Source organism: Dysidea avara, chromosome 1 (genome assembly GCF_963678975.1).
Source record: "Dysidea avara chromosome 1, odDysAvar1.4, whole genome shotgun sequence".
Classification (NCBI taxonomy): domain Eukaryota; kingdom Metazoa; phylum Porifera; class Demospongiae; order Dictyoceratida; family Dysideidae; genus Dysidea; species Dysidea avara.
In genome coordinates this window covers 44,415,355-44,437,867 of record NC_089272.1, presented here as the reverse complement: position 1 = coordinate 44,437,867, position 22,513 = coordinate 44,415,355, and the positions used below count along the sequence as shown (strand labels likewise).

The following is a 22,513-nucleotide window of genomic DNA, read 5'->3' as shown; positions in this document are numbered from 1 at the left end:
AGAAGAAAAAAAACGAAGAAATTTAAACGCAATTTGAACGCCCATATCTCGCAAATGGCTGTTGCGAATTTAATCAAATTTGCTGTGTGGTGTACCCTACCTGGGGGACAGCTATAATGCAAAAATGCTGTGCTTTGGAGAAGGGGCCATGGAGCTATGCACACATGAAAAAGTTGTTTCCTTTCTTCCTGTTAATATACTCACGGTATGGTCACCGGCTTTCTTGGCCGCATGACACACTACCGTGTGTCTTGATCTGTCACTAATTTTATAGCTGCTATATAAGTGACACTAAGTGTATTATTTAGCTTGTGTCTCTGCTGTTACGTTATAAGCACACACTATGATGATGGCTGGGTAAAATCTTTAAAGCATACATACAACTGCAGTATATGTAGCAGTCCACCACGGTAAATCTGATCAATCACAATGGTATACTGCACATAATCAATATCAATTTTTACGCATTCATTGCATGGACATGACTGAGCGAGTGGAGATGTATAATTGTACCAATACAACTATTTGTGCTCCTATATATACAATGTAGAACAAAAGCTGTATTCCTGGACTATGAATAGAAAGACACATGTCTGTGTCTTCATCATGATTGTTTATCTTACCTATAGCTGTCAGAGTTCCTATAGAGCTCTCAATTGAATTTTCTCCTTTCACTGGTGCAAAGATACACTGATATGATGACTGGTTATCAGTCCTATTCACTGGACCAACTCTTAATACGCTATTGTTTCCATTAAGTAGGTCAGGTATCCACTCCAGTCCATCAGTAGTGTCAATGATATCTCTTCCATTGATAGCCTCATTACTGACAACTACACCATTTCTTCTCTTGATTATTCTCCAAATTGGTACCACAAAGTTAGGATCACCTCCAGTAAATCCACATGTACAATTTACCACTTGATTGATACACACTGTTGTGTCTTGTGGACCATTAGTGATAGTGATAGCTACAGTACCAAAACAGGTTGAAGTATTAAACTAGTACATAAATGTATAAGTATAAATTATGTAGAGTGCTTGTATGCTTTGCTTTAAATATCTATACCATATAAATAATTCTACAATAGTAGCTACCAACTACACTTGTATGGATCAAGTTCTGTGCATTTGACAATTTTGTGTAGCAATAACACTGCACAAATGATAGCACAGAGCTCAAAATAACAGCCTGTCACCTATCATTTTCCAACCCAAAAGCAACAATGACTGACCATGGTCTGACATTATGACCTATCAAAATAAGCTTTTAAAAGCCAATGTGAATGTAAACTACATACTATTATGTACCAATGACTGACCATGTTGCATGTTGATCTGTCATTTGACAGATCATGTAAGAGCATTTATAAGGTAAAATAGGGTGACAATCAGAAATGAATTATAAAGTTTACGCAAAGAGTATTCAAGAAGGAATAAGACAAACACAGCACAATTTAGACTAATAATTGATGTGCAGCATATATGTGTAAGAGTTTTTTTGCGTCAGAGCCTGAAATTATGGTCATACATCTGCCATTTTCCAACCATTTTTGCTAATGTCTAAATACTTTTAGAATTTTTTATACAGTACTATTGAGTATGTCCGACCAAATAGCAGGATTTGTCAGATTATTTCCAAAACATAATTTCATGCCCTGTAGTGTAAATAGGAGTGAATCCAGAAGCTGACAAGGGAAAGGACACATCTAGATGGAAAATACGTATGGAAAGCCACTAGATTATTTGGTTATATGTACCAATGGCATATGACCATGAAATTAAGTGGCCTTTATAGATATATCATAAATGCTGGTGCTTATCCTAAAGCTCTTGCTTAGTAATTTGATACCCAAATTCAAACACATTATAATGCAATGACTGTTCTATTAGAGAACCTGCAGAGTACAGTGCACATGGAATCCATTCTTAATTATTATCACTTTTATCAGTTTTACTGCTAGCCTAGGGGCCTAAGTGAAAATTACTGACTAAAGTAATGCAGGAAAAATGCATACATAAAAAGAGGTGAAAAAATTCCATGACTTGATTTGCAGGCCAGTGAGGCCACCCAGAATCTGGCCAAGTGCTACACTTATTAGTAAAGTTAGGGTTACCGGAAATGTAGATGGTTTTGTTGTCAATTGAGGTAGGGATTATAGATAAAATGCCTTTCTCACTCCTCCCTCTCTACATATATATCCTGCATCTATAATGATAGAGTAAATGACATACAGTAGATATAGAAGCTTGTATGTTTAAAAGCCACTTTGCACATTCTAATAAACCAAAAGTTATTGTAGTTCTGAGGATAGGAGAGCATTTGGCCCAAACGTCCCACTGTCATTGTTTCATGTGAATAATTTTGCATATTGAAATTCAGCAATGTGTTTAAAAGTGGTCACGTATGGTACCTGTTAATACTTCAGCAATATAGAAACTGATGAGAAGTAGTTCAGGTTTCATGGAGTCTCTGCAAGAATTAGTGCATAGGTATAAATACATACGTACAATACACATCATGAAGTTTACTATGAACAATAGAATAATTTCCATTAAACACTATCCACAATGATAAATGCTAATAAATTTTAACAAAGTACACAGCCATTATTACAATTTATTAGCATTAACATCACTGCAGCCATTTCTTGGCTGTCACCTTTGATTTCACAACTTTTGTCACCCAGGCTTTTTAAGGCCACACCATTTTTCACAGTTTGGCTGTTTTTGTGTGAATTTCACTTCTTATTTTACTTTAAAAGGCCCCAAAACCAGCCTATGGCTGACTTTGGGGTTTGTGTTTACTCACATTTCTTCTTTTCTATACAGACACAATGATTATTGAAGGCAAACTTATAAATGTATTGTATTGCATGATTTACTTCAATATTTGGTAATATTATTGCAATACTCTAATAGAGTGCACATTTTCTGAGCACTTCTAACAGAACATACATAGAATATGAAATTACAAATCTTTATCCATAGGCAGATTTAAACTAGAATTTTCGTTAAATTAAGTGGAGATCAGCCAAGATAGCTGCGTTTCGTTGGTTAAGGATGCGGGTATCAGGTATGGAGGTCCCTGGTTTGAGCTCTAGCATCTGGTAATTTTTTTGACAATTTTGTGAATCTTTTTACCCCACTGTGACTCCTCTATTAGAGTATCTCGATCATGCAAATTTACACTTGATTGGGTTTTTGCTTTATAACTTTGTAGCAGTAACTCTGTTACTATTCAGGCACTGCTACAATGATCAGCCTATGTACACACCAATTTTCAAGTAATTCCCATACTCGGTTTACCCTGTAGCCATGACAGAAGCTTTTGTATCTTTTTATGTGAATAAATGCTCATAACTCCTTGGATACGCATAAGATTCACAGCAAACGTGATATGTAATGCTAATTCACTTTTATACGTTCTTCATTTGTGCCAAAGATCAAGGCAATCAAATTACATATTTACATGTTATAGCAATTTTAGCAAAGCGTGCAAAAATAAATTGAAGCCCTCATAACCCTTGTACGGCATAAGAAAAAAAAGAAATTAAAATGAAACTTTGAAGGCCCATATCTCACAAATGCATTTTGCGAATTTAGTCAAATCTGCGGTGTGGTCTACCCTACCTGGTATACAGCTGTAATACAAAAATGGTTTACTTTGGAGAAGGGGCCATGGAGCTATGCACGTGTGAAAAAGGTGTTTTCTTTCTTCCTGTCAATATACTCACAGTGTGGTGCACCAGCTTTCTTGGCTGCACGACACACTACTGTGTATCTTGATATATCCAACTAGAAAGAAGAGTTAGAAATTATAAGTTGGATTAGGAATCAAATAAAAACAAAGGAATAGCTAAAAAGTTGTGAACCAAGATAGGTTGTCTATACCTGCAGATATACTAATGGGCATTTAATTCAGTCTACAACAATGACTGAATTAGGGATTAATTGTGCATTAGTATAACTGTATAACTGCAAGTATAGACAATCTCTCTTGCTTCATTATTTTTTTCCCTGTTTCACTGCTTCTTTTGTTTGATCACTAATCCAACTTGAAATCCCTAAATTTTTGTGCTATTTACATTTTTATAACAAACTGAACCCATGCATACCACATCAAAAGAAAGAATGGTACTATGCCTGCCACAAAATTAATTTTGCATCTGAATGTGAGCCACAACAATCCATTACTGAGAAGTGAAGTGGTATTTCACGTTGCTTTCAGCTATATTCCACCTGTTACGTAGTGTTACAAATAAAGAACAGTACGAGAAACGTCTCTACAATCAATTCAGTCATTACAGAAAATGCAGGTGATAAACGTAAACTTGCCATAGGAAGCTATATTGTTAGGCACCAGTCTATTATGCTGGCATAATTTTGAGCATAACAGGTGCCTGAAAGCATTGAGCATAATGCTAGTATAATAGGCAGAATAATGTCATATATGTACTTTAAGCAAAAATGCATGCCACAGAAAAAGGTTGACTTACAATAATAAAACAGTCGATGTCACTGATATGGCATTAAGTAGTTATCTGGCACAACTGTTATTATAGTTTACAATGCAGCCAAATTCTTAATCACAACTAGTACTTTTTACATTTAACCAGTTGTTCATAAGTTAAAGTTTATCATTATCCATAGAAAGTAACAAAACATTGGAACTTTTGGCAAAATTTTTGAGCACTGCAGCATAGCATAATAGGCAAAATTAAAAGCATAATAGGCTGGTGCCTATATATTGTACTATTGCAAATTGACACCTTGCATCGTCAGTGAAAGAACTTAGACACAAAGGAGGACAGAGGTAAGTCCATGATGCATGTATTGTATATTCTGTAGTTGGCAAAAAAGGCATGTCTCCAGATGAATTGACATCAAAGAGTGAAAAAATCAAGCCCATAGCCTTATCCATCCATTGTTGAGTTATGCTTGGCTGGAGGCATCAGTTCAGTCTGGCAGTCAGGCAGTAGAAAATTCAACAAAAAAATTAAAATTTCATTGAAACTTGTTGGAAGGGTTTGGGGGTGTGTCTGAAGACATTTCTGGGCTTGGCTACGCCTGTTAATTAATTAAGCTGTCATGAAGGAAAAGTGAGACTGGTTTTTGGGTGATATTTTAGGGCAAGAAAGCCCAAATGTCCATGATCCCTAATATAGTACTGTATGATGGGGGACCCACTAAAGGTAGTTAGCTAATCATAATGTACGTGTGCATTTGATTTTTCTTGGGGCTGGTCCCCCTGGACGCATCAGTAACTACTGGCGGTCCAGTACAAAATTAAAAAAAAACAAAAACATTAAAAGGCTAAAAACCTTACTTATAGTATAATGAATCCACCGTTGCACAGAATCTATCTAATTTGAGATGCTTTAATCCTGTCACAAAATTATGCCCTTTTATATACACAATATAATTATGTTTGTAGAGCACACAGTAAAAAGAGTAAACACTACAGTAGATGAATGGAGTTTACCTACAGTACCATACATATGTGACCAGATTTACAAAACCGATCCAAATTGCATCAGTGTTAGTCTGCCTTGTGTTGGACGAGCAGTTCACTATCGTTTTTTCTCACGTTCGTTCGCCTTCGCTGGTCCCCCCTGGTCGTAGAAAAGGCCTGGAAGACAAAACTTACCCAGCAATGGATTTGCTTGTTCATGGAGAATTCGATGGTATAAGTTGCATCTTGGTAGAGGACTGCATCCGTATGCAGTGGTATGTTATGTTCGTTTTATTAAGCGCCTGTAGTTTATTGTCATTGTACAAATCGATTTTTGCTGTTACCATTTTGTAGCGCTGTAACTTTGAAATTTCTTGGCTCCTAGAGTTGAAACTTTGGTTGACCATTCCTTTTAACTATCTAGAAATCATTTGAAAAATGCACTAACTGGGGTTCTGTGGCATTACTTGGCGACCCTAGGTCTACGGCGAGGTCTACGGTAGCTACTGCTAGCTACAGTACTGACTGTAGTCTGTGACAGGTCAAGTCAGTGGCTAAGTGACCAAGTATTCAGTAGCTACAACACAGGCATTGTAATAGGAGACTTCACAGCTGGCGGAACTGAGCTGGCGGAACTGAGCCAGCGCTGCCTCCAAACACCATAGGTGAGACCTGTTATCTCGTCTTGTGTGACGCTCTCGAGTAAAGTTAGCTATCATGGAGCATTACTGTAGCCTTGCTGCATCCACGTGGGTCACTCGAGCACACCTCACGCGCGTCGTGCGTGTACATGCGACGTTACCCTTCAGCTGTACTGTATACTTAGACTTGATATACCAATGAGTCACTATGATAGATAATCCCAATATTTGAGGCTGGTGTTCATTGATTGGTATATAATGAAACAATTGCTTGCTAGTGACAGTTTAGAAGTTGTATAGTTTTGTTTGGAAGGAGCAAACTGAATATATATATAGCATGGAGTTTCTGATTACCTACTGTACATGAGCTGTGCTATCAACATACACTTGGTGATCACATGTACATTTCCCACAAAATGTGAGTAACAAATTAATAGTGTCTAGTTACTTGTTGTGCAACACAAAATACTATGTACTCCTCTTTGTGAGAAGCCTCAAAAGAGATTCCTGGAATACGTTGTGTCATGTTCAAATAACTTCAATAATCTGATTATTATTTTGTATAGCTATAGAGGCAAAGCAATATGCTAACATGCTAGTAATGTACAGCTCTTACAATGACACATAAAGGTAATATTTTTATTAGTGTATGTATAGTATCATATGTTAATACCATACCTGTTTCACAGCCCATACAAAAGTCTCAATGGTAGCAGTGAAATTTATCCTGTATTTCACTGGTAGCAATGAAAAGTTGTAATTGCGATTTCATTGGCTATAATTTATGTAACAGTATTACGTAATTAGTGTTTAGCACCTGAATCCATTACATTAGCAATGCTAGTTCAATGGCTTTTAATATTTCAGAAGATTTCTTTTCTGACGAAATATTGCGGTTTTTTAATGACAGTGACATTATAGGTACTGATACATTCTCAGAAGAACTTACGGCACCTGAACTCGATGCAAGCTCCAGCTCGAGCTCCAGTGTGTTCGCTTTAACAACGGAAAGGAGATACAAGGTCTACTCGAGAAAAACAAGAATGGAAACACCATAAAGTCTACAGCCACATGGGTAAAGAGGTTTGAAAAGTGGAAGAAGGAAAAGTGTGTATCTGTAGATTTGCCAAATATTTCTGCGCTGAATTTGAACGTTGTTTTACAGCAGTATTTTGCTGAAATTCATAATGAAAAGGGAGAAGAATACGAGCCCGACACCTTAAGAACAATGCTTTCAGCAATGCACAGATATATAAAAGGTACTGGATACAGTTACAACATTCTTACAGCACCAGAATTTGCTAGTGCCAGGGAGGTACTCAATGGAAAAGCTATTGCATTACGCGAAAGTGGCAAAGGAAAGCGAAAAAGGAAGGCAGATTTTGTAACTACTGAAGATGAACAAACTATGTGGAATAATGGTATTCTTGGAAGCAGTACACCTCAAAACTTAAATTATACTATGTTCTTTTATTGAGCCAAAATTTCAGAACACGAGGCTGCTATCAAGAGCGTCACCAAATAAAAATTGAAGACCTAAAATTAATATATAACCCAAGTTCTGGAGAAGCTCTGTATGCTGATTGGGTGGAAGGTCCCACAAAAACAAGACAAGGAGGGTTAGTAAAACAGGAAAGATGTGTACCTCAGCGTATGTTTGCTATCGGAGGAGATAGGTGTCCAGTTAAGATATTTCAAAAGCTACTGAATAAGCGGCCGGAACCACTTAAGTCATCTGGCCCTTTGTATCTTACAGCATTGCAGGATTTTCAAGGACAAGCCGATGTCTGGTATTCACAGAAGAGAATGGGAATAAATAAAATTAATAGCTTTATGAAGGACATGGCTAAATAGAGTGGACTTTCAAACAGTAACAAACGCTACACCAATCATAGCGTAAGGAAAACAATGGTTCACAAATTACAAAAGGCAGGTTTCAGTAATGATAAAATTGCTTCAATCAGTGGTCACAAAAGTGAGCAGTCATTGAGAGATTACTGACATTGACATGGAGGATCATCAACAGATTAGTCATACTTTGAGCTACAACACAAGGAGTGACTGTCAGAAGCTTAGCAAGCAAATACTGAATTTTGCTCAGTGCAATCCACATCACTTCCCTTATACAATTTTACAAATTGCACAGTACATATTACCAACAATCCAGCAATGTGTTTACCTTGGAAGAGGGCTAAGATTGGAGATAAAAACTCTGAGTGAATCTTATGTGGACAATGTATTATATTAATCGTATTATACTAGCTGGACTAGTATGCATGTATAGTCAATGAACCTAATGTACAAGTAAAGTGTATGCAACGAGTATGGTATTAACTTGGAATAGCATGGGTAGCAGTGAAATTTGGAATAAATACCACGATTGCTGTATTGGAAATGGTGATAAAATACCCAACATAAACCTAATAAAGGACTGCTGTTTATAGTATCCTCCCATACACAGTGTTGAAATTGTAGTGATTCAACAAATCTTTCAAACATACATATGTGACCGTCTCAGCAAAAAAACTTGCCTAGTTCATACAACTTTCAAATTTCTTGTTATTTTCTCAGCATTATCTCTAGTGTCCAAGGAATGATTTCAGCCTATTGTGGTGAGCAGTTTTGGAATTATAGCACTAGACAGTATATAGGAAGAGCAAGGAAATCAACTTGTACAGCAACTATACTGAAAATAAACTACAGGCGCTTACTGTACATTCACAGCTATAACTTCCATTTGCATTAGTCTACAGTGTTGGGATTATTATTAACAAAAACAGGTTGATGGAAGGTATATGGAAGCTATCACCCCATAACCAGACCAGTATCTCAGAAACCTACCACAGTGTGGTATATCGTTTTGCAGGTAAAAGCACTTCAATAAATTATTATTATTATTATATTTAAACTTACTATTTAATGTACTGTAGATTACAGGGCCGGAGGAGGGAAAATAGAGTTGGTCAGGCCATTGACTATAATGTTGAAATTGCTACTATATACATGCCAATGAGAGAGGGGCTATTGCACAGTGTGCGAAGCACACTCTGCGAAGTGCAAAGCATGAGCATTCTAGGGGGTCTGGAGGCATGCCCCCACAGGAAATCTTTGAAAATTAGACACTCAGATATGCAATTTTAGTGATATTTCACTGCTAGCTAGCTATATAAATATGCTCAAGCCTATCTGTTGTTCTTCAGACTTTCTATACTATGTATAATTGTAGACCTGACATACAGGGGACACAGCATCATGAAACTTGCTGATGGTTCATTTAGTTATAGCTAGCAATTAGAATTTTTGCAATTTAAAGGCTTGAAAATGCCCTAAAATTTAAAATTGATGCTAAATTTTAAAGTAAAACTAGCTAGCAAATTGCAACTTTCCCCCCAAATTTCACAGGGAACCCATGCAGCATGGCCCCCTTTAGCTAGGATATAATTACTACACAGTGAATTCACACAACTACAATAAAAAGCTACACAGCTACAAAAATACAGTATACTACTATACTGGTTTGTATGAAGTGAACGGATCATCACGTAAATATACTGGTGGACAGTCACGAGACCAATCAGTATTCGAAAATGGCGCGATGTGGGTGAGGCTGAGAGTTTGTTCAGTATCTCGACAGGATGAGTGGGTAGTTGAAGAGGAGTGATTTCTACTCAACATTTCATCCAGATGGCCACCATGTAATGTATGGGTGTACAGCTTCTTGCCCCGGAATGAGTCATCTGCCGGGTTTGTCACTGCCAGCCCTTCGCCCAGTAAAAGAAGCCAAGAGAGACAAGCCAAGGAATGCTAATGATTATTTTAAGAAGATTGAATTGTGATATAAGTGTGCTGGTTTAGAATCAAAGAAGGCACCTGCCTTACACGTGATAAATGCCAACTGTCAGCACACGTGATACTGTACGTAGAACCCACAATCATTTCTGTACGAACGATACGAATGCTATGCTGTACTGTAAGGTAATTGGAGGTACTATACGTGTAGTTCTGTGCTTTAGTTAGGCTGAGAAACTAGGTAACTACTCGTGTCATGCATTTTCAATAACATCTGTAAAATGTACGTAGCTACATGTAAATGTGATTGTCCAAAGATTGCATGAGAGTAATGTAGTTCGAGCTGGTCAGCTAGTTGGTTCAACTCCAGATTATTGGTCCGGCTCAGGCCTGACCAACCAGACCGTCTCCTTCGGCCTTGGATTATAATGCACTTCCAAAGAGAACTTCGCAACGGAGCAAGCTGTAATAAAGTCTGGCAAAAATTTTATTATCCAAAGGTAAAACAGGGAGAATACACACCTAAAATTGTGCCAGTGCCACCAACATATAGTAAACCATGTGAAGATATATACTGTAAATAATGGATTGAAATTATGCATTATTAGGGTGTGCAGCATAATTAATGGCCAAAACAATACAATTGTCACACATGCCCAATTTACCGTACCAGAAGCACCACTACCTTTGGCCTGCCAATATGACAGCAGAGCCAGAATCTTCCAAACTGGAAATTGTCAGGTCAAGTTTGTACAACAGATTGATTTTCTGTGCATGGATACTACTTTACAATGGCCACTTGTGCACCTATGGTACAGTGAGTGCAAAAATCAAGTGTTCTGTATATTATGGCAAGGCATAACTTTTCTAGTTACTTATATTATTTACAAATATAAGAAAAATTAGGAATTTTAAATTAGAGTAGGGACAGTGAGTATACAGTATTGCAATAAAAAGTACTGAAACAAGCTGGATCGGAGTAGTACATAATGTCCAAATAAAACAATAAAAGTGAATATCTCTACTGTGCATTTTGAGTGTGGCACAGTAGGGATATTCACTTCATATTGTTTTATTTGGACATTACGTACTACTCTGATCCAGCTTGTTTCAGTAATTTTTATTGCAGCACAATACACTGTCCCTATTCCAATTTAAAATTCCTGATGTTTTCTTATACTTTTTTGTGAACTGTTTTTTTCTAGTTCATGACTACTAAATATCCTGGAAATTAGTCACTATAGAGTTAATCACAGTACCATATATTATGCAAGTAATCAACTAGCATAACACATGTGTACCACTATAGTGGTGTGCGATATAGGATATTTTCTTATGATGATTATAGCACACAATATATCACGATATACAACTCATCACTCAGTTTGTGTGTTTACACTGATGACACTTGTAGCAGTGATGTACTAGAAGTACAATACAACATGGTACATGACTAGCATGCAACATTGCAAGCTCTTTTATCAAAAAAAGTATAAACTACAAGGACATCTTGGGTACATTTTAGCTAAAATCTATACCTAGGCTTGTATCATGATATAAAGATTCTATATCATATCACGATTTAGAAAATTTTATCACGATAATAATAGATCGATATATACCTGTATCACATATCGCACATCACTAACCACTATAGCTATAAATTGCTAAACTGTAGTAAGTTGGATTCATGTATAAACTAAACAGTGTTGGTACAGCAAAGAAATATGTTTAGCTCGATATTTAGAAACACAATCAACTTTGCCAGTTGTATGATAACTATGTAGCTACTACTCTAATGCAATATCGCTACGTGCAAGCGATTAAGACCTGCCAATTAAGGGGTGTGGCAACCATTTCCATCGCGAGTCTTCATCCCTTACCATGAGGGCTAAAGACTTGCAATTAAAACAGCTGCCACACCCCTTAATTGGCGATTTGTTTAATCCCTTGCACTATACAGTACGTGGTAGCTACATTCTATCATAGATTATAAAATTATTTCAGGTGAAGTGCCATTCGCCAAAGTTCTTTTTGTCAATTTTGCAGTACAGTGGAACCTCAGTTATCCGGGACCCACTTATCCGGATTCTTGGTTAACCGAACTACGGAAATGACTGCTCTATTAGAGTAGTGACTGTTCTATTAGGGTATTTGAAAATACAGATATTTAAAAATATTTTTTTCATGCTATTTTAAGGTTATTTATACACAGTTTCAGAGATACGGACTTTTCAGACTTTGGACCACCCCTGGTCCCAAGGAGTTCGGATAACTGAGGTTCTTCCATTGTAATGGGTCAAACTTTTTTACCGCCAAACTTTTTTTACTATACGGTATCAACTGTCAACTTCAAAAACGACAGAGCCACATGTGTTCAAATAGTTTGGTTCAATGCCACATGTATTCAAATAGTTTGATGCAATGTACACCTGTAAATGGAAGCCATACTGTAGTCTATTAACACTATCAGCGGAGAACCTTGACTGATGGCTATGGTAAAGAAGGATAAAAGGTAACACAATACAGTGGAACCTCGATTATCCAAACTAATTGGGGGGAAAGGGTGTTTGGATAATCGAAAGTACGTAAGATCGAACATCCATACATTTATATACTGAGCTTTGCTCAACTACTCTAATAAAGCATACACTTTTTGACAAAATATCCTAATTGAGCAGTCGTTTTGGTGTTCGGATAATCGAGAGTTTGGTTAATCGGTGTTCGGATAATCGAGGTTCCACTGTAGTACACTCATGGTATGTTTATCAATATACTAAAGGTTTGTTTCTTAAGCAAACTAGAAAAGTTTCTGTGAAAGAATTAGGGCTGTAGCTGTAGCTAGTTTTCTGCCATGCTTGACTGAAGGCATCAGGCAGGCAGTAGAAAATTCCGTAGAACAATTTAAAAAAAAGAAAACTCTGTAGCAACTTGAAACGTTTTGGGTTGATCTGAAGACACTTTTGGGCTTAATTTTACCCAACCAATACTGTCATGTTGTTGTGAGGAAAAATCGAGGCAGGTTTTTGGGTTATATCACAGGCCACGCCCACACCTTTGCCATCCCTACTATGATATACACAAACTGTAGTCCTTATTAATGTACCAGTTAGTATTCCCCACGTGGCTAACTTCAGAATACCATTTTAGTGACTAGGCTAGAACTCGCACTAGTAGAAGCCCAGGCTCCTTATCAGAATTGTACACCCATTCAAAGCAACATGGCGATACTTTGGATGACAGACAAGTACAACTCTTCTGCACTTCTGCTGATGAATACATGGAGGAAGATTCGACTGAATTATTACTGCTGATCAATGATATTGCATGAGCTGCCACTCTACCATTGTAACACATGTAAAAGAACCCTTGAGTTTCCCAATCATGCCACAGATTTAATTATTCATGGTGTAATTGCACTTTGTGGGTTAATAATATCTTGGTATAATTATTATAATAAAATCATTAAAATGATGTTTTTGTACACTGCATGTTATAAACAACACATTCATACAATAAAATAGGAAGTACATTTTCCATTTCAGTGAACCTTTAATGTCATTACACAACAATGAAAGTAATTGACCATTTATTACTTTATTGTGTGAAAGTGAAATTGAGACCCAGTTTGACAAAACCAGTCTTTACAAATATCCAAGTTTGATAACACATAATTTTGAATTCCCATGTTTTGGCTTTATAATAGCTAACACTGGTTTTGTCAGAGACTGGGTCACAATTAATATGTATACACATTAACTATATAGTCACATATCAAAGTGAATACCTTAAATATTAAATTTAATGAGACATTGATCCTAAGTGATTGGTCAATCTATTTGCTGCATGTACTCTAACAATACAATTAAATACTTTTTTTATACTTACAGTAAGCCTAGCCTTTAATAAACAACCTGTCATTTGTTGACATTAGAATTCATGCTTGATGCTTCACTTTTAGAGAAGGAAAGTACTCTGTTTACACCTAAGGTACTATAACATACTGTATCCTTCATATAAAAGCTACATTCGATTAATTGGCTCTCTCAATTGTAAGCCAGGGTGTTTCTATAGTAGCACATTTGAAAAATAAATATTTGGTCTTAAGGTTACGGTATAGTCATGGGCAATCATTCAAAATTTTGAATGCCTATCAATACTTTTTGAGAAGCCCATAAAACCAGTCTAGCAGCGTGAAAAGTTTTAAATGAAGGTGAAGCCCTTCATATTTAATGTTTTTATGTAGCTACAGTGTAGTTTGAGGCAGGTGGAACACTACAATTTGTTGTAGTAACACAAATAAGCTAGCCCTTACATTGCTCAGCTCCAGCTGTCACTACCATGTTTTTTCCGCCACCAAATACAGCAACAGCTGTAGACTCTATTGGAATTTCTGGGGCATAATGATATTGTATATTAAATTTATTAGGTCCTGTGGAAACATTTTTATCGTGTTTCTTCCCAGTGACTCAGATACAAGCCTTCATGAGCTTGTTTCACTCGAAAAACTACTGAAAGTTCAATAAAACGTCTATACAACCAGTAACTTAAAAAATCGCTTCCACAGGACCTAGATATTTTAGTTGTTTAGTCACTTGTGTTGAAATTATAAGGATTCAGTAATGTGTTAGTCTAGTTTTTGGCGGTGTGTTCTACAGTAAAAACAAACAAGCACAATCAGTTGTATTGCTAACACAACACAGTTGTTGAATTATTTATCCTTGCTTAGTTTAAAGCAGGTTTTGTATTTTGTTCCGCCCACGTATTTTAAACTATTCCGTAACCTTAAATGTGGGCCTGGGCTACTGCATAATGGAGTCTACTGTTAGTAGCTTTACTTTAATTTCTACTGATGTTTCTTAGAGCCATCACGTAGGTAGTCTGTGCAAGTGAGTGAACATGTAGATATGTATCATACAACTGTTTTTCTATAAGTAGGCTTGCACCAATTATGCCGGGGGGCATAAATGTGAGCATAATAGGCTATCAAAAGCATCAAGAATTATATGCTAGCATAATAGGACAATTTTCAAGAATTTTAATCAAAATGCGCAATGCGCATGCCAAATATACTGCACAACATGAACACACTACACATTATTACTGCATTTCATATCAAAAACCTTGCAGTGTTATTAGTACCACTGTGATGGTGATTTTGAATACCTCTAACTGATTAACCTCTCTCTCACCAACAAATTTGTAGAAGCTCCAATCTACTGCTTCTAGACTGTTATATATAAATTACAAGCCAAGCAATATATTCCTATAAAATATAAAACTATGTATTGGATTAATTGCTATAAAATGAGTGGTGGGCCTGTACAAGTGATGCCAGCATACTAGGTACAAATCTTGCACATTAGATATCAATTTGCATGATATGCAAATTGTTATAGGCTAACAAAAGCAAGCAAACATAATTTACTGCTAGCTAGTTGTGAAGGGAAAAGTACTCTAATAGAACAGTCACCAGGGGGAGAATCCAGGGTTTGGAAAGGGGGGTGCACCAGAGTAGTACATATATGGATCATGGGATCTGTGGGGAACCAGTATAGAGATAAGTGACAGTCATGAGTAGTTCAGCTAGCTAGTAGCTATATATGAGCCTAAAGAATGGCACACACAAGACCATGTGCATTTCATTTGCAAAATATTTTTAGCAGGCTAAGTGTTCTCATGCATGGACATTGGGATAGTGCTGCAGATGCTAGTTTTCATACTCAGTTGCAACTATGGAGGATTCTGAAGTTTTTTTGTGTGATGACTGTTCTATTAGAGTGTTTTACTGACTGCTCTATTATCTCGATCTTGCATGTTCATTTTTGTTAGGGAGGGGGGGAGCCACATGCTTGTTTTCCCCCTCCCCCCTGGATTCACCACTGGTCACCTAATAGAACATTCACAAAATGTATTGGATACTCGAATAAAGCAGTCAAGATTAGAGCTGGGCAATATCCAAAATTTTCAAGGTGATATATCATATTGTGTTTTTTGATGATATTACTAAATATCCCGATATCGTGTTGCAATATTACTGTTGTATAATTTTATGTCAATATTACTTGTTATTTTCTCTTCTATAGGTTACATTTCTGACATATTACAAGTTGTAGTAATGCAAGTTTACAAACCATCAAGATAACTTCTATAGGTTACATACAATGTCTGACATGGTACAAGTTTCAAAGTTTACAAACCATCATGACAATCAGATAACTGCATAAGTGGTACAACTGAGACAACACTAGTTTTTCATGTTTAGAGTAGTGCTGAAACGATTATTTGGCTATTTGACTATTCGGTTGGTATGACACTATTTGATTCGTTACCACAATATTCGAATAATCGTTAGCACTTTGTACACTGTATTCAGATGGAAAAGCCAACCTTGAAACTTAAGATTGTAAATGAAGTGATGTATCTATGCTGTAAAAATTCCATTTTAGAAAAGATAAAAATGGCTCTTAGGCTTTACCTTGCTCCATAACAAAAGGTTTCGGTACTTATTGAATAGAGTATAAGCTTAAAGAATAATCGAATATTCGGTCGATTTGTTCACAACTATTCGAATGGTAAAAATTAGTATTCGTTTCAGCACTAGTTTAGAGCCAAAAATACCACGTTATCAACTCTTTCTAGTTTCAGACATGTCCTTCTGTCAGAAACAATGTAGCCTCCACAGCTGAACACATGCTCAGCGGCTACACTTGTCGCACACAAACACAGATATTTACGTGCTAGCTTTGCCACATTTGGGTATCTAACAGCTTCAATTTTCCACCAGTCAAGAGAAGACGCTTCAACATCTAGCTGTAGATGACTTAAATACTGATCCAACTCTTCCTTTACTCACTGGTGAGGGGTTAGCTAAACCGACTGACTATTGCCCAGGCAGCGACCAAGAACCTTGCTTAGTCCTTTTGCTTTCTTAGATGGTGGAACTGCCATTCCTGAACTACCACACTGTGAACTTGAAGGTAAGTGTCACAAATCATCCACTGAACTGTCAGTCAATTCTCTCATTTGTTTCTCTACCTTTTCTAAAGTTTCTGCTCTATTTCTGACTTAAATCTAGGATCTAGAAACAAAGAAAGTTCTAGAAGAAAGCTGAATTCTGGATCATCATGTCTTGCTTCTAAATCATCCTTTATCCTTTTTTCCATTTCCTTTGTCAGGTCAGTGTTATCATCTTCTGCCACAAGCACTTCCTCTGCTAAATGACTCAACAATGGCTTCACTACAGAAACTGTAACACACTTTTCAGCAGCAAGTGCATCCATAATGGTTTTCAATCCCTTTACAGCAGCAGCAATAGACCACAAAACATCTTGATCTTGCCATGAGGGTGATAAATGTGAAGAGGCTCTGTCTTCACTAAGAACATTTCTCACAGCATCAATTTGCTCCAACATTCTTTCAACCATGTCATATGCAGAGCCCCATCGTATCACTATGTCAACCTTCAGCTTGTGAATTTCTAGCCCCCTTTGTTCTTGTGCAACAACCAAGTCTCTCTGCTTTTTCCAACTTCTAAAATACAGCTACAGCACTTCTAACAACCCTGAGGGTACGTTGTATGTACCCTTGCATCATTTAATCCCTTTCCCACAGCTAGATTTAAGTTGTGACCAAAACAACTCAACCTATTCCAATTAAGCAGGTCACATGCCAGCTTGATGTTGGAACCACTATCAGTAGTGATTTCTACCAGCTTCTCTGCTTCAAGGTCCCACTGCTGTATGGTCTCCTCAAGAGCCTCAGCAATGTTTGTCCCAGTGTGGTCCATGGCAAAGTAGTCAGTTTGGAGGTAATATGATTTTAAATCATTTCAAAGTTGAAATACTTCCACACAAATGCTTTGGCTTTCCTTTTTGAAACGAGTAGAACATCACTATCGGTCTCCGCTTCATCTCTTTCAGTGGTATCAACTCCGTCTTCTTCATTGTCAGACGCCATTATGCTTGTGCATGTGATGGAAATGCATGATGCACGTGATGGTTCGATAATACCGCCAGTAATAAATTTAATACTGTCAGTTCTTAATACCATCGATATCGATATTGGCATATCGCCCAGCTCTAGTCAAGATACAAGTTTCTAATAGCATATTTAGGGCTTAATAGGGCACCACTGGGCATAATTTGGGGCATTTGGGGTATAATAGGGGAAATTTTGGTGCATTGTTCAAAAGAAAAATAAGCAATTTTAAAAGCATAACAGGTTAAGCTACTAAGCTACAGTACAGCAAGAGCCGTACAGTCCAGCTACATGTAGTGGTAAGGATTACAAGCATGTTCAGCTTACACAAACAATGTACTTCAGATCTTAACATTCGCATATAGCTGTCCATTTGGTGCTAACACAAAACACATGATGTTTAACATGCATATCTATTTCCAAGAACTGTAACTAAATAATATTCTTGGAATACAATATTAATTATCAACATCCAGACATAACTAATCTTCAGCGATAATTATTACTGATACATATATATTATATACATGCATGTGAACGTTAACAATTACAACTACATATATTATACACATAACACTGACGTACGGTGTGATAAAATTATTATGTTCCATAATCATGGTACCATTGTATGTAGTTTATCATGAACCATGATAGTGGGTTCATAATAGGGATCATCCATGTTTTTTGCAAAAATCCTAATAGAACGCACACCTAAAAACCACCATGAAAAGTATCCTTCAACTCAAAACAACCCTCTGGTGGTTCTTTGCAATGAGTATAGGTCCACTAGTATGTATCAAGTGAAAAGGAAACAGTAAGTGTATTTCAGACAATACTGAAATTTGCCATTTTGTTCATGTTATTAGTATTATTGCATAGCGAAGTTCACACTGGGATACAAAGTATCAAGGCTTGCTGAACGGATCATTGTGCATGTCCATGGCCTATTTTTCATTTCTTTTTCGGATGGAAACAGCCCAAGCTGAGCCGTTTCTTCTTGCAAAATGCCATTACACACTAGACGCCATACAAGATTGTGCTCAGAGTTAGTTTTTCTGGTGTGCACTGTTTGTTGCTAATAGAATCTGTCCTCAGTATAGGCCAGGAAGCTTCATCTGTGCTGAAAACTTTGTTGCAAGGTGGTTTTTTCACTTTGTGATTATTATACGTGGGCGGGTTACCAAGATAATTATTCTAATAGAGCAGTCAAGTAAATGCTCTAATAATGCAGTCAACTGTATAACAACAATCCTTGCGCTGATTAAAGGCACTAGTAGTGTAAATTCTAGCTCATATTAGGAGACTCTTAGTCTGTATGGACATTGCAATTTGATTACTTTATGTGTATACTGAAATGATGATGGCATTACTATGCAGAATTGAAAATTTAAGAGGGAGAATAGGAATAGCTGAAAAAAGCCATGAAACAAGAAGGGATCGCTGGGGTGGTGATGTAAACCACAAATCCTTATTTTGACTCATTTCAAAATGACGAAGCATGTAACTAAATTTATGACAGAGTCAAAATAGGGATTTGTAGTTTGCATTACCACCCCAGCAATCCCTTCTTGTTTCATGGCTTTTTTCAGCGATCCCTATTCTCCTTCTTAAAATTTTCAACTTTTTATTCATCTAGTATACATAAATAAACAGTTGAGTAATATCATGAGTATATAATGGGGAGGGAGAGTATCGAACTACACTATATGCTGTTACAAATGAGCCTGTAAAGTAACCCACATACCTTCGTTTCTTCTCGTAAACCTGACCGCTGTTGATTGCTCAGATTTAACACCTTGAATGTTTTAACGGGTGGTCCGTATGGAATCGCAATGGCTGAAATTCCATCTAGACGTGCCACTTTAACTAATAGAATTTAACTAATAGAACTGTCAAGGCGAGGCATGGGATGGCAACCATGATGAAATCTCTACCATGATGAAATATCGAAATTTCGACCTCGCTCCACCATGATGAAACCTCGACGTTTGTTTTCCAGGTTAGGCAAGTTCCTCTACATAATGTGCCATACTTTTCTCGACTACACCGTTCTTTCACTCAGCAGTCGCATGTACAAAGTGCACCCACTGCACTTATAATTAGTCACCAATCAACACAATCACCGAGTCGTTTGAACGATGCCATAGGACTTTATGGGCTCATTTTCCACAGCGTATAGCATAGTTCGATACTCTCCCTCCCCATTATATACTCTTGGTAATATTGAGAACTTGAAACTATGCATAGGGTAGCAATGTAACCAATTTCCTTGACAAACTTAAACTTGTCACTAACATTATCATGAGAAACATCACAACACAAAGTTACTTAGCTACTTTAGAATGACTGGCCTCACAGTAAATGTGATATCAATAGCAATATTGTTAGAGTAAGTGACCTACTATTGAACATAAAATCCCGTAACAAATTCAGAAGTTTACAATATTATTTCGCATATTCGTAAAGTGTATATGGAGAACTCCAATATTGTAGCCTATTTTTAATGAGCTTTACATCCTTTAGAGTTTGTGTGGACATTACAGCAGTCTTGATACTCATCACAAAGACCACAAAAATGGAACTACAACTTGAGTGTGGTATTGGCAGGAGAATTAACCAACTGTTTATTGCTTTCCTGAGTAAAGATATATCCATGAAGACTGTATAGAAGGGATTGCTGTAAAGGATGATAAGACAGTGATAGATATCACGGTGCTTCAGTTAACACATTGATATAATAATGAAGAATGTATACAGTAGATTGCACTAAGGTCACTGGAGTAGAAAAGTGCAAAACGTTAGATAATTGATCAACGAAAATTAACAGGCGCTCCATACTATGTAGGTGCTGGTGTTTGATAATTGGTAAATTACAGTATGCAGAAATCCATTCATGACACAGACAGTAAGTAGAGTATAACATGAGATGTACTACAAGGAAGGCATTGCCTCCTGGTGAAAATTCGATGCTGATACTACTTTCCTGGAGATATTTATAAAGTAAAGTACAAACCTTGTTCAATAATAGGTCACTTACGCTACAAACATGATAGTTTTAACACATACAGTCTTAGACTACTGGTACATACCAATTACTGATCAAAATTATCTTTCTGCTTTTGGGTTGTATTCTGCTGTAGTTAATAATAGAACAGGTTATTCTAAAACATGATGAGTCACATACAAGATACATATTATGTGCACGTATATGCAAATATTTGTCACATGTCACAATAGAACAACTGAGTGAACAAGTCCCAGTGCTAGTCTAATAAACCTTTTACACTGTAGCTACAAGTGTGCCTGAATGTGAACTGAAGCAACGCAGTGCCATTGCTACTGAGACACTACTGACCATTAAGTCGCATAATTTCCAGTTGCTGGCATGCCTTCAGCATGCACACCAATTGACTGTGATTTACACATTTATGATCATGCTGGAAAGCTAATAAATAAGCCAAACACTGCTAACAAAAAAAATTATGTTTTCATACAAACAAGCACAAACTTGCAAAAATCTGCTCCTACATTAGCCACACACAAAAATATCACAAGCTTAATGCAATTTCTGCTCAATGAACGTAGTGTTAAGAGATGGCTGTGACGGTAGAGTTATCACAATGACTACGTTTTCCATCCAGGAATCAAATCAGACGCCGCTCAGCGGAGTACAGGCGGTACAGCTCATAATCTAGGCTGTTCAACTGAGCATGCAGCACGTACACCTCTACTGTACACGTGTGAGTAATGGACATCGAATTATCATGATGGCTGCCTCAGCACTGTACAACGCGGACTACGTGACCGGAACGCATTATTAGGTAATTTCACTGCACTGCACTGCTGTGACATGACTGTATCTACTTTACGTACAGCTGTACCTACCACTTCTTCGGTGGGCTTTTACCAGTAGTATGTTCCAGAAAGCATCGTCACATCAGCATTTATAATCAGTGTTTCGCAATTGCGCATGCGTCGGTTTAATTTAGGATACTTTTGAATACTACTACAATAACGCGCGCCTCAAACACTTGGCTTGCTTTATCCGGCTCGATCTTGCCCGAATATATACTTGCATTCGGACTTTCCTAATAAGCTATGTGTCGTACTCAATGCGTTTAGTTGCTCTGAAAATCGTGTCGCTTTGATACGAGTGCTGCTACGGATCCTTCAGTGGGAGAACCAGAGTCAGTGTCCGCCAGTGTATTTAATACAAGCGAGCAAGTGAAGTGAGGGAGCCGGTAGAGTATGATCGCCCGGGTGTAATAGCTCGAAGTAGCTAGTCCCCGAGTGAGCCCCAGTCCTCGAGCCATAGCTAGAGCTAGCCCGGAATAACCCGGCCAAGATCATACAATCCTCACTCGAGGCCGGCGAATAACCCCAGCCCAGCCAATCTTGAGCCTGTTGCCTCCACGATTTATTTGTACAATTATGCCTATACTTCAGTTGTAGGCAATGGCCTACAAATTATTGCACAGCTGTTAAACACAGCTAAGGACAGTCTTTCGGTGAATGTTATGGATGTTGGGAAGCAGTTTGGTACTGCAGACTGTGGACTTTGCCACTGCCACCTTAACTTGTTTAACACATGACAAAAACTCGTATTACTGTGTTTCGGAAAGAACTACGGTGGAAATTTTAGAGACTG

General features: G+C 37.3%; 1 long non-coding RNA gene across 3 annotated transcripts; it reads right to left on the bottom strand.

Annotated features, from left to right (window-relative positions):
- Positions 1-825: 825 nt before the first annotated feature.
- On the bottom strand, positions 826-21,805 carry LOC136250577 (uncharacterized). 3 transcript variants are annotated; one of them, XR_010698583.1, is made up of 4 exons: positions 21,751-21,805; positions 20,955-20,999; positions 2,415-2,473; positions 826-971 (listed from the first exon to the last, which is right to left on the bottom strand). It is a non-coding gene; the product is annotated as an uncharacterized lncRNA (long non-coding RNA). The 3 variants fall into 3 exon arrangements; XR_010698585.1 differs by having other exon boundaries at positions 20,955-20,996; positions 21,751-21,775; XR_010698584.1 differs by having other exon boundaries at positions 21,747-21,771.
- Positions 21,806-22,513: the final 708 nt, after the last annotated feature.